The 13,516-nt window shown below is 43.1% G+C and overlaps 1 long non-coding RNA gene across 5 annotated transcripts; it reads left to right on the top strand.

Annotated features, from left to right (window-relative positions):
* The first annotated feature begins 3,448 nt into the window (after positions 1-3,448).
* Positions 3,449-12,741, top strand: LOC125945754 (uncharacterized). 5 transcript variants are annotated; one of them, XR_007467139.1, is made up of 3 exons: positions 3,449-3,835; positions 11,865-11,953; positions 12,015-12,741. It is a non-coding gene; the product is annotated as an uncharacterized LOC125945754 (long non-coding RNA). The 5 variants fall into 5 exon arrangements; XR_007467141.1 differs by lacking the exon at positions 3,449-3,835 and adding an exon at positions 3,868-4,445; XR_007467143.1 differs by lacking the exon at positions 3,449-3,835 and adding an exon at positions 4,491-4,541.
* The last annotated feature ends 775 nt before the right edge of the window (positions 12,742-13,516 follow it).

Genomic DNA, 13,516 nt, shown 5'->3' with positions numbered 1-13,516 from the left:
CGGCGATCGCTTTGTTTGTATGTGTCGCGCGAACGGTTCAACTTGAATACCGTGGCTGCGCGTTGTCGCAGTGCAGTGATGATTATACGCCAGTGACTCATCGTGAAACTGCACAACCGCGTCACTGCTGATGGAGCTGCCACGTACGTGGACGCGGCGCCCGAGAAGACCTTTTCTGAAGAGAATGCGTGCGGGCGATTCACTTGCAGTCGCAACTTTTACAAAGGTGTACAATCCCCCCCCCCCCCCCACCCCCCCCCCCCTCTTGCTATGTGCTATTGCATAATTTGAAGCAGTGCGTGTTGCGATACCGCGTAAAGTATAAACCGCATTCGCGCAATCTTGCGCGCAACAAGCGCACGCGATGGAGATGGCTGTCGCGTTCGTTCGCGCCTACAAGTCGTACAGCATGCAAGCGAGAGACGAGCGACGTTCCCCGGTGTTGCCTTATGAGGGCAGCAAATTACTCGCCGAAACTGGCGTGACGCTGCTTTAAATTGAACGGGTTTTAGTGTAAAGAGCAGCATAAATATTTCTAAATATTTCATACGTTATATCCTTGCACGTATCAAAATCTAGGCGTTTGCTCGTCCGTGCGACAATCGGTAGTACTGACTGATGATATCCAGTTCCGACTTCGCGCTATTGGATAGTCGCTCATAGCACTTCAGTTATAAACCGCATCACGCGATCTTTGCGCGCGACAGCGACAAGCGACGCGATGGAGAGATGGCTGTCGCGTTCGTTCGTCGCCTACAAGTCGTACAGCATGCAAGCGACGAGACGAGCGACGTCTCCCCGGTGTTGCCTTTATGAGGGCAGCAAATACTCGCCGAAACTGGCGTGACGCTTGCTTTATTAATTTAACGGGTTTTAGTGTAAAGAGCAGCATAAATATTTCTAAATATTTCACTACGTTATTATCCTTGCACGTATCAAAATCTAGTCGTTTGCTCGTTCCGTGCGACAATCGGTAGTACTTGACTGATGTATATCCAGTTCCGACTTCGCGCTATTGGCTAGTCGCTCATAGCACTTCCTGGCGACGAGCGACGTATTCTAAATTTCTAGAACCGAGCGATTGAGCGAAAAGACCAAGCAATCTGTTCGCGCGACGGCCCGTTTCGTCGCTCGTCGCCGTTGCGCACAAAATCGCGGGCGAATCCGCTCCTTCAGTTTCGTCATACAGTCCCTATTATTGTTATGTTTGCCTTGGAGTTCGTGGCGTATGTACATCGAGCCTGTCAACCCAATTACAAGTACGAATGATCTACTAGCACAGAGGCTGACTGTCATATTAATTTGATTGAAGGTCTGCGTTATTCGATCGATCGTCCTTGTTTCGAGTCATGCTATGCTACACGCTATGAAATATCTTGTATTGTTTTATGTTTGAATTCAGGGTTGTAGTTTTGGAGCTAGATGTAGCTATATCATTTGCATTTATTTCACTGTGGTGTGCGCGGCACCTTGTAATAGTCTTTGCAGAGACGGAGTGTACCTGGCTGGCTGCTAGGCGATTCGTCTAGCCGAATTTTAACCAACTTCGTTTATATTAGTGGGCTTTGTCATGCTGGCGGACCTCCAAATCACCCTGGTGACATTACTAAATGCAATTATTAATTATCAACTTTCGTTATTACTATTTGCTGCTGTTGCTGATGCCGCTAGCTAAGAGCTGTCCAGGGGCCGTATTCTGAAACGTTCGCCTAGGCGAAATTTCTTTTTTCGCTTTCAGGCGTGCGCCGATTGGCTGTTTCAGCAAAATTGGATGAGCCGATTGGGTCGGTTGAGCCCGACGTCATTAAATTTTGCTCAACCAGCCAATCAGCGCGCACGCTGATTTCGCCTAGGCGAAATTTCGCCTAGGCGAACGTTTCAGAATACGGCCCCAGCACAGCTTCTTTGTCAGTATTTTTAGGTGGCCTCAACTGTGCGGTACTTTCATATGAAAGGCTATACAAATGTTTACACAGCATAGCTGCGGCTGTTTGCATCAAGAGTTTTTTTTTTCTTCTCTAGTGGATATAACTGCTATGCGTAAAATTTGCCAACAGTCATTCTTAGCAGTGAAGGAACTTTTACGCCGTTGCTTGCATTGAACTGTAAGATTACTACAACATTCCCAAAATGAGAGAGATTGTCACTGATAAAGTGTTAAATTGTTTTCATGTGATGTCGGCTGCATAGATGTGCAGCAATGAACTGATCTAGGGCAAAGTTCAAACGACAAGGAAAACGTTCTAATGCAGTGTCTTTCCTCGGTGAGCTAAGCAAATGGGATGTGCCAAACCAGCAAGGTGTACGGAGATTTAGCTGCAGAGGGAGAACACAAATGGAGATCTTTTTCTCTCTGGATGTATGGCTCACTGGAGTGCAGACTGATTTTCAATATGTATACTAGGCTCTTCGCTTGGCCACCCCTGACTGCCCAGGGCTGTCCAAGAAGCGTGTGCACCAATGCTTATTGTTAGTACACAACACCTTGGTCAGTCTGGGACAACTTATTGAAGAAACCGTGTTCACCTTGATTTGTTTTCTGTATTGACTGAAATTATAGCTGTGCGATTTATTATTTAACTGACAACTGCAAGTATCATAGAGATGCCGGCATGCATGCAGGTTTTTCTTTTATGTGGCGTATCCTTCTGGTATAGGTCAGTAAAACGCAAGATCCAGGAAGCTAGATTCATGGATATCTCAACTTGTTCGGGACTTACATGGATGTGTTTATAGGCTAAATTATTATTTATCATCATCAATCTATCATCAGGACTAAGAAATTGCACGAACTCTTACCAGTAAATTATTATCAAGCATGTTCGTGTGCATTGGCTCCACTTTGATACCAGCCAACATTTTTCTGGTTTTGCAGCAATTTTGTGGCATGGGGGGGGGCCATTATGTTTTTTTAATGTTGTGATTTGTCATAGCACTAATACATGGGTACAACACAACAATATAGGCAAGCTTTCAATTTAACAGAAATTTTCGTGGTTCTATTGAAATATTGTGTGAAATGTCGCCACTATACCACAACTTTAGTGAGGTTAGATTTCATTTCGACATTCTTGTCCATGTGCTAAATTCTCTTTTGGACAGCTTTTTTTCACATCCTGCAAGCACAACTTCAGCAATGTGTAACCTTTATCTGCATGGCAGACAGGTCAGGACTTAGTGGCATTGCTCTTTGACGTAGTGAATGTTATGTAAGGAATTAGGAACCAGCATTGAGTAGCACTTTGCAGCGCTGCTTAACCATTCCCATGTCTAGTGGCAGCCACCAAGTGACATTTTCCCAGTGATTCATGTAATCAATTATGGCATGCACCCTGTTTTAGGTAGCTCTTTGAATTAGTGCATACAGCATTCTGCTATCACGTAGCTGCAGCAATAGTATTGAGTTCATGGAATGACTGGGAGCACTCGGTTCTTTACCATCACATTCCAGTGCATATGGCATCACGTGTACTGATCACAAAGACCTCTAGAGAACAACACCTAACTTGATAACCTACACAGTGCACTTGAGCTTCATATATCATGTAAGCTGCACGCCTATTTGCATTACTCTGCAGAGACATGCAGTCAGCAACACGGATGACTGCAGTTACATGTGTCTTAAATGAATATTCACCTAATGTACATGTCACTTCAACTGTCTTGCACTGTTCTACACAAGTCGGCTTGCATATGTGATGCTGCTAGCTAATATCTGATAATAATAATAATCCGTGTTTTCTCAGTGGCAGCTGGCCTCCATGGGGCGGTGCAGACAGGGGACTGTCATTGCTGGAGCACCTCGTGGCTATCCACAGGAAATGGAAAAAACATGGTAAATTCAAACCCCCTCTGGTTTTCATTTTCATGTTTCCATAAGTGTGTGTGTGTTCATCACCCTGAAGTTACTTAAATTTGAAAACGAAGCCATATAAAGTATACTCATGGTCTCACGTAGTGCATTATTAAACATAAAAGTACAAAATCACGCAGCTTAAGAACCTCAAAGATAATTTGTAGCGGATCAGTCACTGCAGAGGTCAGGATATGTATTGTCGATGCTCGCAGACAATAGAATTGCAGACTTGTTCATCATTAAAAGCAATTATACATTTAGGGTGTGAACATTTGGTAATGGTTTGAGTGAATGCTAGAGACGACTGCATGAATATGCCACCCCTAACGTAATGCCCTGACAGAGGCCCTTAAAGATGAAATAAATGACGATAAGAAGCTTGGTAACAGATTTGTGCAACGAGCAAATTGTAGCACGCACACGGAAAAATACACGAGAAGGCACAAAGAATACACACACGTAGCACTTCATTGTGCCTTCTCATATCTTTGTTCCCTGTTCGCGCTACAGCTCGCTCATTTCAACATAAACAACCAACAAGCCCACATCGCCACTCAGATTTGTGCAGTTTCCTTCGAGTCATATTTGGGTAAAGTACCACAGACTATATTTTAAGTGAAATAAGGGATATTTCCTCGTTTAATTGGCCAACACTGTAGTTAGGCTCTGGGTATATTTTGGCCAGGTATGTATATATGTCAGTGCTACGTTTATTAGATTATGTTTTAGAGTGAGTTTAAGTCATAATTATAGAAATTAATACTTGTGATCATGATATTCTTGCCATAAGTTTATGCAAGGGACATGTAAATTTGGTCTTCATATAAGCAACAACAAATGGAAAGTTGCTGATGATTTTATAGGCATTGAAGATGTCAACATGTTAGCTTATTTGGATGCTTTTGTGTTGTCATGTGGCCTATATTATACGGGATGGAATTGATGGCCAAAATTGTGGACATTTTAACCTCCCAAAGGCCAACATCATATCTTTGATATGCTGAGCTTGATGCCTGAAAATGCTCATTTACTGACGATAAACATAATGTGCAATGCACTGTAGCATTTCTGACATGCTGCAACAGTTTCAGTTGTAGATAGCTCAGCAAACTAATGGTAATGAGTTACTCTTAGGTTATATATAACTAAAAGAAAATTTAGTTTTTCTTTTGTTTATATATTCATTGGGGGTGATTGTATGAGAAAGAAATGTGATCAGGTTCTATTCTTCCTTCATATAGAATTGTGTCTGCTTTCCGAACTTTAGAAAGATGTTCAATTTGTCAGACACTGCCTGCATAACACCACCTCCATAAATAGGAAGAACTGATGTTCATCCGTGATACTCTAAGAACACTGCGATGAATCATAGGTGCACATATAAAAGTAATCACAAGAAGGGCAATGCATAGCAAGCATCTGCATCTAGATCGAGATAGTTAAATTTTGGATTAAGGTGAAACATTGCAGAAGAGCTGCATGCTGTACATGATATGCAGGCTAAATCATTGAAGGTTGATTCATTGAAGGCATTATAAAATAATGTTTTGCTATTTTCTAATAGCAGCCAGAGTAATTGCTATGAAAGAGAAATAAAATTTTTAAGGAATAAAATAATTAGCTAGTGTCTAGTACAGAGCTTACAGAAATGAAATTACTGAGTGCAAATGTATGGAATAAGTTGTTTCACTTGGAGAGTGCTGCACAGGTCATGGGGCCACTAGAAAATTGTGAGGATATAAGGGAAGAGCGAAAGCATGTGCAGTGAAAATATGGGCGAAAGTGTCTGTAAAGGAGCGAAATCGATTTTAAGACTCTTACTGTAAGCCGATGAATAGGGATTTAAAGGTGGAGGATTGCAAAGGTATAGCTGAATCTCTCTATGAGCCATTGTGACACACATGAACAATTTCCGTAGAAAATGAGAATCTATTTAAGCACGTTACTGAGAGCATAATCATTGGAAAATGGTAGAGCAGAGATCGGTTTGCGTAAACACGGGTTTGGCGCTTACTTTCAACTGCAGTTTACTGAAGAAATGTGATATTTATAAGTACTGAACAAGACCATCCTGGGGCATCACATTAATGATAAAGCAACCAAATATTGGAGTCACCAGGACCCCCTAATACAACCACATCATAGCCATGTGCCATGACAGATTGGTACGGCCTAGTATACCAGAGGTGATAAGAGACAATCCAGATTATCGCACAGCATGACGCTTGCCTCTAAAAATATGTGAAGGTAGGTTGAAGCATGTGCGCTGGCCCACCAAATAATAACCTAAAAAAACGACTTAAAAAGCAGATGCTGCATCTATAATGATTACTCGGAAGGAGTACATAGCAGATCAAAAAACGAGAAAGCAAAACCAACCAAGTAAGTTGGTTTTCTGAAGGCACTTCAGGTCTTTATTTGCCACTGCACTGCGTCCAGCAGCATCTGAGGCAACAGAATTGGTCGAGCTTTTTTTGCGATCTTGTGCATCAGGCTCGCTCGTTCACATGGGCACAAAACAAATCCATCTGCCTGCCTTGAGTATCGGTGGCATATTCTTACCTTGATACCCTGAATCAAGTTTACCAATTCAGTTTTTCGAACTTTCTGCTGCTTCTCAACCTGTATGCATTCATTGGTTTGCCTCAAAACTGCAACACCAGTGCTTGTTTTGAGACCACATTCAGCCGTTTGACAAGTTTGGTGATGGATCTGACTCCAATTTGTCTTCCACAGTGATGGCATTGACTTGAATGCCAAGTTGTTGCAGGAGGCCCTTCAGCTACTTACGCAGAACAGCGTGTCTAGGATGGCAGTGTCAGCATTATAATTGCTTGCGATAACATTTGCAGCACCTGTAGCACTCATCACGACAGGGTATACGGCTTTCGTCCATGGGTCAATGGCATCCTGTATTATGCGCTGCATGGCAATCTAGCCAATTGATAACTTGCATGCTTTTCATTGTAATCGTTAGGGGCTTAGCTGCAGCCTTACTAGCCACTGTGGGAGGAGGTTGCTTTTTTCGTACCTTATTTGGGGACGGAGCATTGGGTAGTTCTCAAAAAAGTTCATTTTTGAGGCAACACAATTAAAGTGTTAGTTACATTCTGCATCAGTGACGCACACACAAGCATGCTGTTTGTTGTTGGGTATCAGGGAAGAGTTCTTTAGTATCTTTCTGTTTAACTTAGTACTAAGTTTAGTGCTAGTAGTAGAAATATGTGATAGTACATTTAGTCCATACATAGCTTCATACATCTCGATCAGAATCTGAGCAGGGCTCGCTAAAGTAACCGACTCTGAGCAAGCTTTATTGTATATCTTCTCTTCATCTTGTAGGCATCAGCGTGCTACAGTCAAATTCAAACTTGCGAAACTAAAAAGCAAAAAGAAAGGGAACTGTTTCCTCATGCATACCGCCGCAAACAGCGTGCGTCACTGTTACTGAATATTAGCAACAATGCTTCTTTCCCATTGTTGCTTAATAGTGAGAAACTTTCTTGTGAACTACTTGGTGCTGTAGCCTCAAAAAAATTTCAAACTTGCTCCTAATGCATTTAGTAAAGCCCTCAACACACACAAGGAAAAGTTCCTATCCTAATAATTATCCAGTAGGCTCCTTGAAGACAAGGGCTTAATAACAATAATATGGGATACTGTTGGAGCTGTAGACGCTCATCTTATTCCATTACGCCTCCATAAATTTTTCTGTTAAGTACATGGCAGTCACAGCAACATTGGCACTCCCATGTTAGTCATTCTGCGCTATATACACAATGCCAGGTGCTGTAATAGGTCGACAATGAAAATAACAGTCATGGGTACAGCTAAAGCGATTAGAATGTTTAAAGCAGTTAAAAAACAAATGCAGACTGAGGGGCAGAGAAATGAAGAGAGTGCAAGCACTCCTTTGTCTGCGTTTGCCCATGCCGCTTTCAACATTTCAACCATGAATACATAACAGCTTGCCCAATTTTTGGTTCTCTTGGATGCTAAAGCGGTCTCAGATCCTCATGACTAACCATTTCAACTGGATGAATCTACCGCAGTAGTGGTATAGCAGTAGAGCATCCGCCTCGTATGTGGGAGGTACTGAGTTCAAATCCCCGTGCCGCCAGAAAACCTCCGTTTCTTTCTGATGGGTAGAGATGTCCCTTGGCCTGGTGCTCGACTTCTTGTGAAGGTTCACATCTTGAAAGAGATTTCATGCGTGCTCTCTGGGCACTTATTGTCCAACGACAGATGGCCTTGTTGAAGAGCATCAGCCTCGGCTGCCTTGAGGCAAGTGCAGCCGCTAGGTACCTACCGGTGAAATAGGTACAAGCATGCTCCCGGTCTGGTGTGATGGATAGTTGTTTGGCACGTATGTCTGTGTGCAGTCAAGCAGTAATGAACGTCAGAGACGCGCGAACCGATGTGAACCAAAATTTAAGATGATGACTGTAACAAGACAAGCACTAAACACAGAGTACATATCAAAGGTCCTTAAAACAAACACGTCTACACTAAGTCCTACGCGCAACGTTCAAGAAAAGAGCCAGTACGTCTCATGGCTACATTCCTGATGGTGTCGTCGATCAGTGGTAGATCGTCTAGCTGTCGCGACGATTTCCGTTGGAGGCGACCCAAGGCATGATGACCCTCGTGGAAGGCCAGCCAAGGCAGGGTGACGGCAATGGTCATCAGATGAGGCAGGCGACGGCTGCATTACCATGGCCCGAGGACTCAAACGGCTGTCGGGCGGGTTGCTTCCACCGCCACAACCTCACATGCCACCTCGAGCAAGAGGCGGCTTCAAAGCAAAGGCCTCGGTTAGGCCTCACCCCGGACACAGCCTAAAGATGCTCCAACAGGCGGCTACGAGCAGGCTACAGCCAGGCCTGCTCCAAATGGCGTCACGCCAGGCGCCACTCTGCGTCTGCACCGACAGGCAGGCGCGTTGTCCTCAGGGCTGCCTCAGGTACCACGGCAGGAGCTCCCGAAACAGTGCACTGGTCTTGCGTCTTCTAAGTTGCTAGCCCCCTCTGCCCATTTGGCACCCACCTCTCTTCTTCCTTCTCTATTGTTTCTTTTCTGAGCACTGCCAAGCACGCAATCTGCGCCTGGCTCGCCTTCTGTTTCTTCTTCCTTCATTCACAGTCCTCAAGAGTTTTCAAGCAGTCCACACACATAAACAACACTCATAAGGTCCTTGCACTGCACCTGGTGCTTGGCCATTATGGGACCTCAGCGCTTCGAAAGGGAATTTGGGGCACCACATGGGAAATTGCCACTATTGGGAATGGCCCAGACCTACTTCTTTTTGTGCTCATGAGGGTTTTGACTGGTATTTAGAGCACAGGCTCCTCTCCCTGAAGAAAGCCGAACGCCATGCTGGGGTACACTTGTGTCCATTTGAATCAGTGGGCGCCGTGCGGTGGTAGAAATTGAACCTACGACTTCCTGCGGCCGAGGAGGGCAATCCACAACAAGGGCAATCAAACAAATGCACCCTACATGTGAAGTAGCGGGAGCCATTTTGACAAGACAAACTGAGCTGATGCACTCACCAAAGTAGCAGGGCAAAAAATTCTCTTGGGAAAGTTTCACCCACTGGAGACAGGCAGGTAATTGTGTTGTGACCCTATGTGAATGAGTAGGCCAATAGTAAAAGGTCGCTTGAAAGCTCGGCTATATGTTTGCCTCAGGCGCTGCCAGACACAGCGCAACGAAATTAGAAGCCTGAAGTACCTTTCTACTGCTTGGTAAGTTTGCCCATCAGTAAATGGCTTCGTGCAAGCAGTCCCTGTTCTGGCCTCTTGCTTCAGCTCATACATCCCCCCAGACAACTTGCTGAAGTAGGCTCAATCACAAAAACTTGGATACATCACAGGATGCATTCATGCTGTAGTTATGCTAATGTCACATGGCGCTCAAGTTTGAAGCTGGCCACCCACATTCCCTCTAATGTATTATTGAAATCCATTCTATTGTCGATTTGCCATTAATATTTGGTCAGAGGTACCAATGTATTTAAACAAATTTAACATTATCATGACTTCAGCTGTGAAAACTTTTCAGTATATGTGAAAACTTCCTTGTGGTTACAGCATTTATAAAATATTGTGGACAGGTACATGAATATTTAGCTCATGTATGATGCCCATGTGCTACATAAACACTTTATGAAAGCATCTAGGGCTGGGATAGTGTAATTATTCTATTGGAATTGCTTGTGCGTTGTAAGGGTAGCATTCTGCCTACATGATCATGATTGGCTGGCTATGTGCAGTGAATGAAAATTTCAATATAGAAATGAAGGGAAAGGAATCGCTACAGTATACCAGTCCTGCTGATACTTTGCAGCATACTTCTTGTGGAACGAGCATATGCACTAGGTATTTTTTATGCATTTGTTTATTCCTATTTTAAACACTTAAGAAAATGACACAAAGTGGAAGGCTATGTTATATGCAGGGTAAAATCTTAAGTTAATTTCCACAGCCACCTAGTTCAGCCTAATCTACGGCACACTAAGATTGTGTCGAAAAGCCAGCTACCAAAGAATCAAACAAAGGTGTAACTTACAAGAATGGACAAGTCTTATTTTCGAAACTTGAAAACATACATTTCAAATAAGAATTTAAGCTTAAGAAATCTGCACTTCTGGCTGGCCCTCCAGTTTCTTAAACTTCAGTAGTGTCGTCCCATAGTAGGTGGTCCTCAGTGGTGTCAGTTGAGCTTCAGATGCCAGTTCTCTTGAAGCTTTTGATGACAGTGTCATCAGAAATCATGTTCTGTGCCTCTAGGACCAATGGACACAACAGTTCCACTGGCAGCCTTCTAAACTTGCCTCCCGGTGCCAGGGAATGATCACAAATACTGAAAGTCTGTGATTCTTTGTATGTAGAAGGCAGCTGCTGACATGTTCTCATGAAGCCCATGCCGCCACATGAAGCACATCATCCAGTTGCTGCTTGCGTTGAAGTTTGTAGTTGGAATGCCCTGCTTCCTTGTAAGTCGGCGAGCGTCCTTCTGTATCATTTAAATTTACACAGCACACTCATGAAGCCCATGCCGCCACATGAAGCACATCATCCAGTCGCTGCTTGCATTGAAGTTTGTAGTTGGAATGCCCTGCTTCCTTGTAAGTCGGCGAGCCTCCTTCTGTATCATTTAAATTTACACAGAACAGCTGTCCAGAGGCTTCTGAGCTATAAAGCACTGCTACTTCAACTTGCGAGTAAAAATCAGTCTTGGGTCAGCGGAAATTCCTGCTTGCCTTGCTGGTAGCATTCAGCTTTTCATGCGGCCATCTCTAATGGCAGATGTGTACTTTGCTGACGCCGAAGTACCTTCTGAATTAACGACTGCCATTCTACAAAGCATGTTGAAATGCTTTGAGCTTGAAGTGGGTGCTGTAGCTAGCTTGCAACCGTATGTGGCACGCTAGCAGTCTGATCACTCCATGCATGCGCGGCATGACCTGTCTAGACTGACAAAAAAAAAGGGAAAAATACTAGCTTTGTGCATATAGCACTAGATAGCTCCAGTGCTGGTACTGCCACTGGCATCCGCAGCTGGCCATTATCATCAGTCGAAGTCAAAACCAGGCCACCGGTTGCAGTGTTGAGTTGTGTGGTCATTGTGTGGGAGGGGGAAAAATATGTGAATTTTCATAATGTGCAAACTTACGGTGTGTACTATTATTAATTAACCAAGCAGGTATGCAGTAAGGCCTATGTTGGGATTATTGCTGCTATTCAATAGGAATCTGTGTAATGAGAACAGCTTGGTGTGCCTGGCCTACAATTACTTGAAAATATGCATTTGCTTCCAATTGGCCCTTCACCAGCCACAAAGCTGGCTTCAAAGCAGTCATAAATATTACTTGTGCTGCTTTCACCACTTGTTAGTCTTTTAATGTTTATGCTCAATTCCTCATTTCTCAGTGTATTAATCAACACAACAAGTATTGTACTTAGTCTTCTGTCGTATGGCAATAATGGTTCATTTGTTTGTGCAGCTGTTTTCACAACGCGGACGACACCGTGTCAAAGGAAGTTATGGAAAAGAGACTGAAAGCAGTGCACTGGTACCCCTTGCAGCAATTGGGTAATCTGCTGTAGTAGTGAAATTTGCAATAAAGTTTTATCTCTGTTCATATTGCTTTCAGATGTTATAAATGTGATTTCCACATCACACACATACCATGACCTGAAGTTTTGGATGGAATGGTGAGCATATTTATGCAGTGAGCCATCTTAAGTGCCGACTGGCATACTCTAGTGTTCAAGGGCACTGAATATATTCTAATTAAGACTGCAAGACTGTAATACAATCACAGTCAGAATTCATCAATTCAATAAACAATACACATTTGAACAGTGGTCTCCGGTACAATGGCATACCGACAAACAGTAGAATAGGTAGTAGACAGGTAGTAGACTTGTAGGCTTGTAGACCTGTAAACTTGTATGCCGATTGGCTAGTAGACCATCAAGGTCTGAAATTAGGGTTAGCCAACAGACATGTAAGCTGATAGCTGGTTGGAATTTTTTACTGGAGATATTCATATAAAATTCCAGACCCGCCGTAGTGGCTAAGGCGTACGTACGTTGCTCTACTGAACTGAAAGCTCAGGATTGAATCCCGGGCGCGGTGGCATTTAGATGGAAGTGAAATGCACTAGATGCCTGTGTGCCATATGCATTGGGTGCACATTAAAAACCACAGGGAGTTAAAATAATTCGGAATGCCTCGATCACCAGCGTGTGCCTCATCATAAAGTTGTGGTTTTGGCATGTAAAAACCCAGATTTTAATTTATTGAATTTCCAAATATGACCATATACAGGATGTTTCAGCGAACTCTTTCAAAAATTCTTAAAGGTTGCTTGTGGCAGGTAGCACAATTCTAGTTCATGAGCTGGTCTACTCGAAGAGGCGGACGTTACTTCCACAAGAAATTGAAATGCATAATCGAATATTTAACAGAAATTTACTAATTAAGTTTTTAACTAATTACCTGATGGCTCATATTGCAATTTACAAATTGTAGCCTTGGAGTTCGCCAGGCGGATCCACTTGGAACAAATTCTTGGGATGACATTACTTTCGAGATATAAATTCCCGAACTTTGTGGAGAAACGCATTGGCGTTCCAATTAGTTTCTTAACAAATCGTTGCTTTATGCATTGAAGCACCAAATTAACTGGAACGCCAATGCATTTCTCCGCAAAGTTCGCAAATTAATATCCCGAAACTGGTGTCATCCCGAGAATTCGTTCCAAGTGGATCGCCTTGCGAACTCCCCGGCTTCAATTTGTAAATTGCAATATGGGCCATCAGGTAATTAGTTAAAAACTGAATTAGTGAATTTTTGTTGATTATAGTCGATTATGCATTTCAATTTTTTGTGCAAGTAATGTCCGCCTCTTCGAGTAGGCCAGCTCATTAACTAGAATTGGGTTATCTGCCACAGGCCACCTTAAATATATTTTGAAAGTGTTCGCTGAAACACCCTGTATATAAGAGCGCCATATATGGACATACTAAAACTTTAGAAGTGGCCTTATATAGAAATGTCCCATATATGGGCATATTAAAGATTTGGCAGATATGGCCATATATAGCATATAAGGGTCCCATATATGGACATATTAAAAATTGGGCAGAT

This window comes from Dermacentor silvarum, chromosome 1 (assembly GCF_013339745.2).
Source record: "Dermacentor silvarum isolate Dsil-2018 chromosome 1, BIME_Dsil_1.4, whole genome shotgun sequence".
NCBI classification, from domain to species: domain Eukaryota; kingdom Metazoa; phylum Arthropoda; class Arachnida; order Ixodida; family Ixodidae; genus Dermacentor; species Dermacentor silvarum.
Note: the sequence above shows the minus strand (reverse complement) of the source record. Positions and strands in the feature narration are given on the sequence as shown.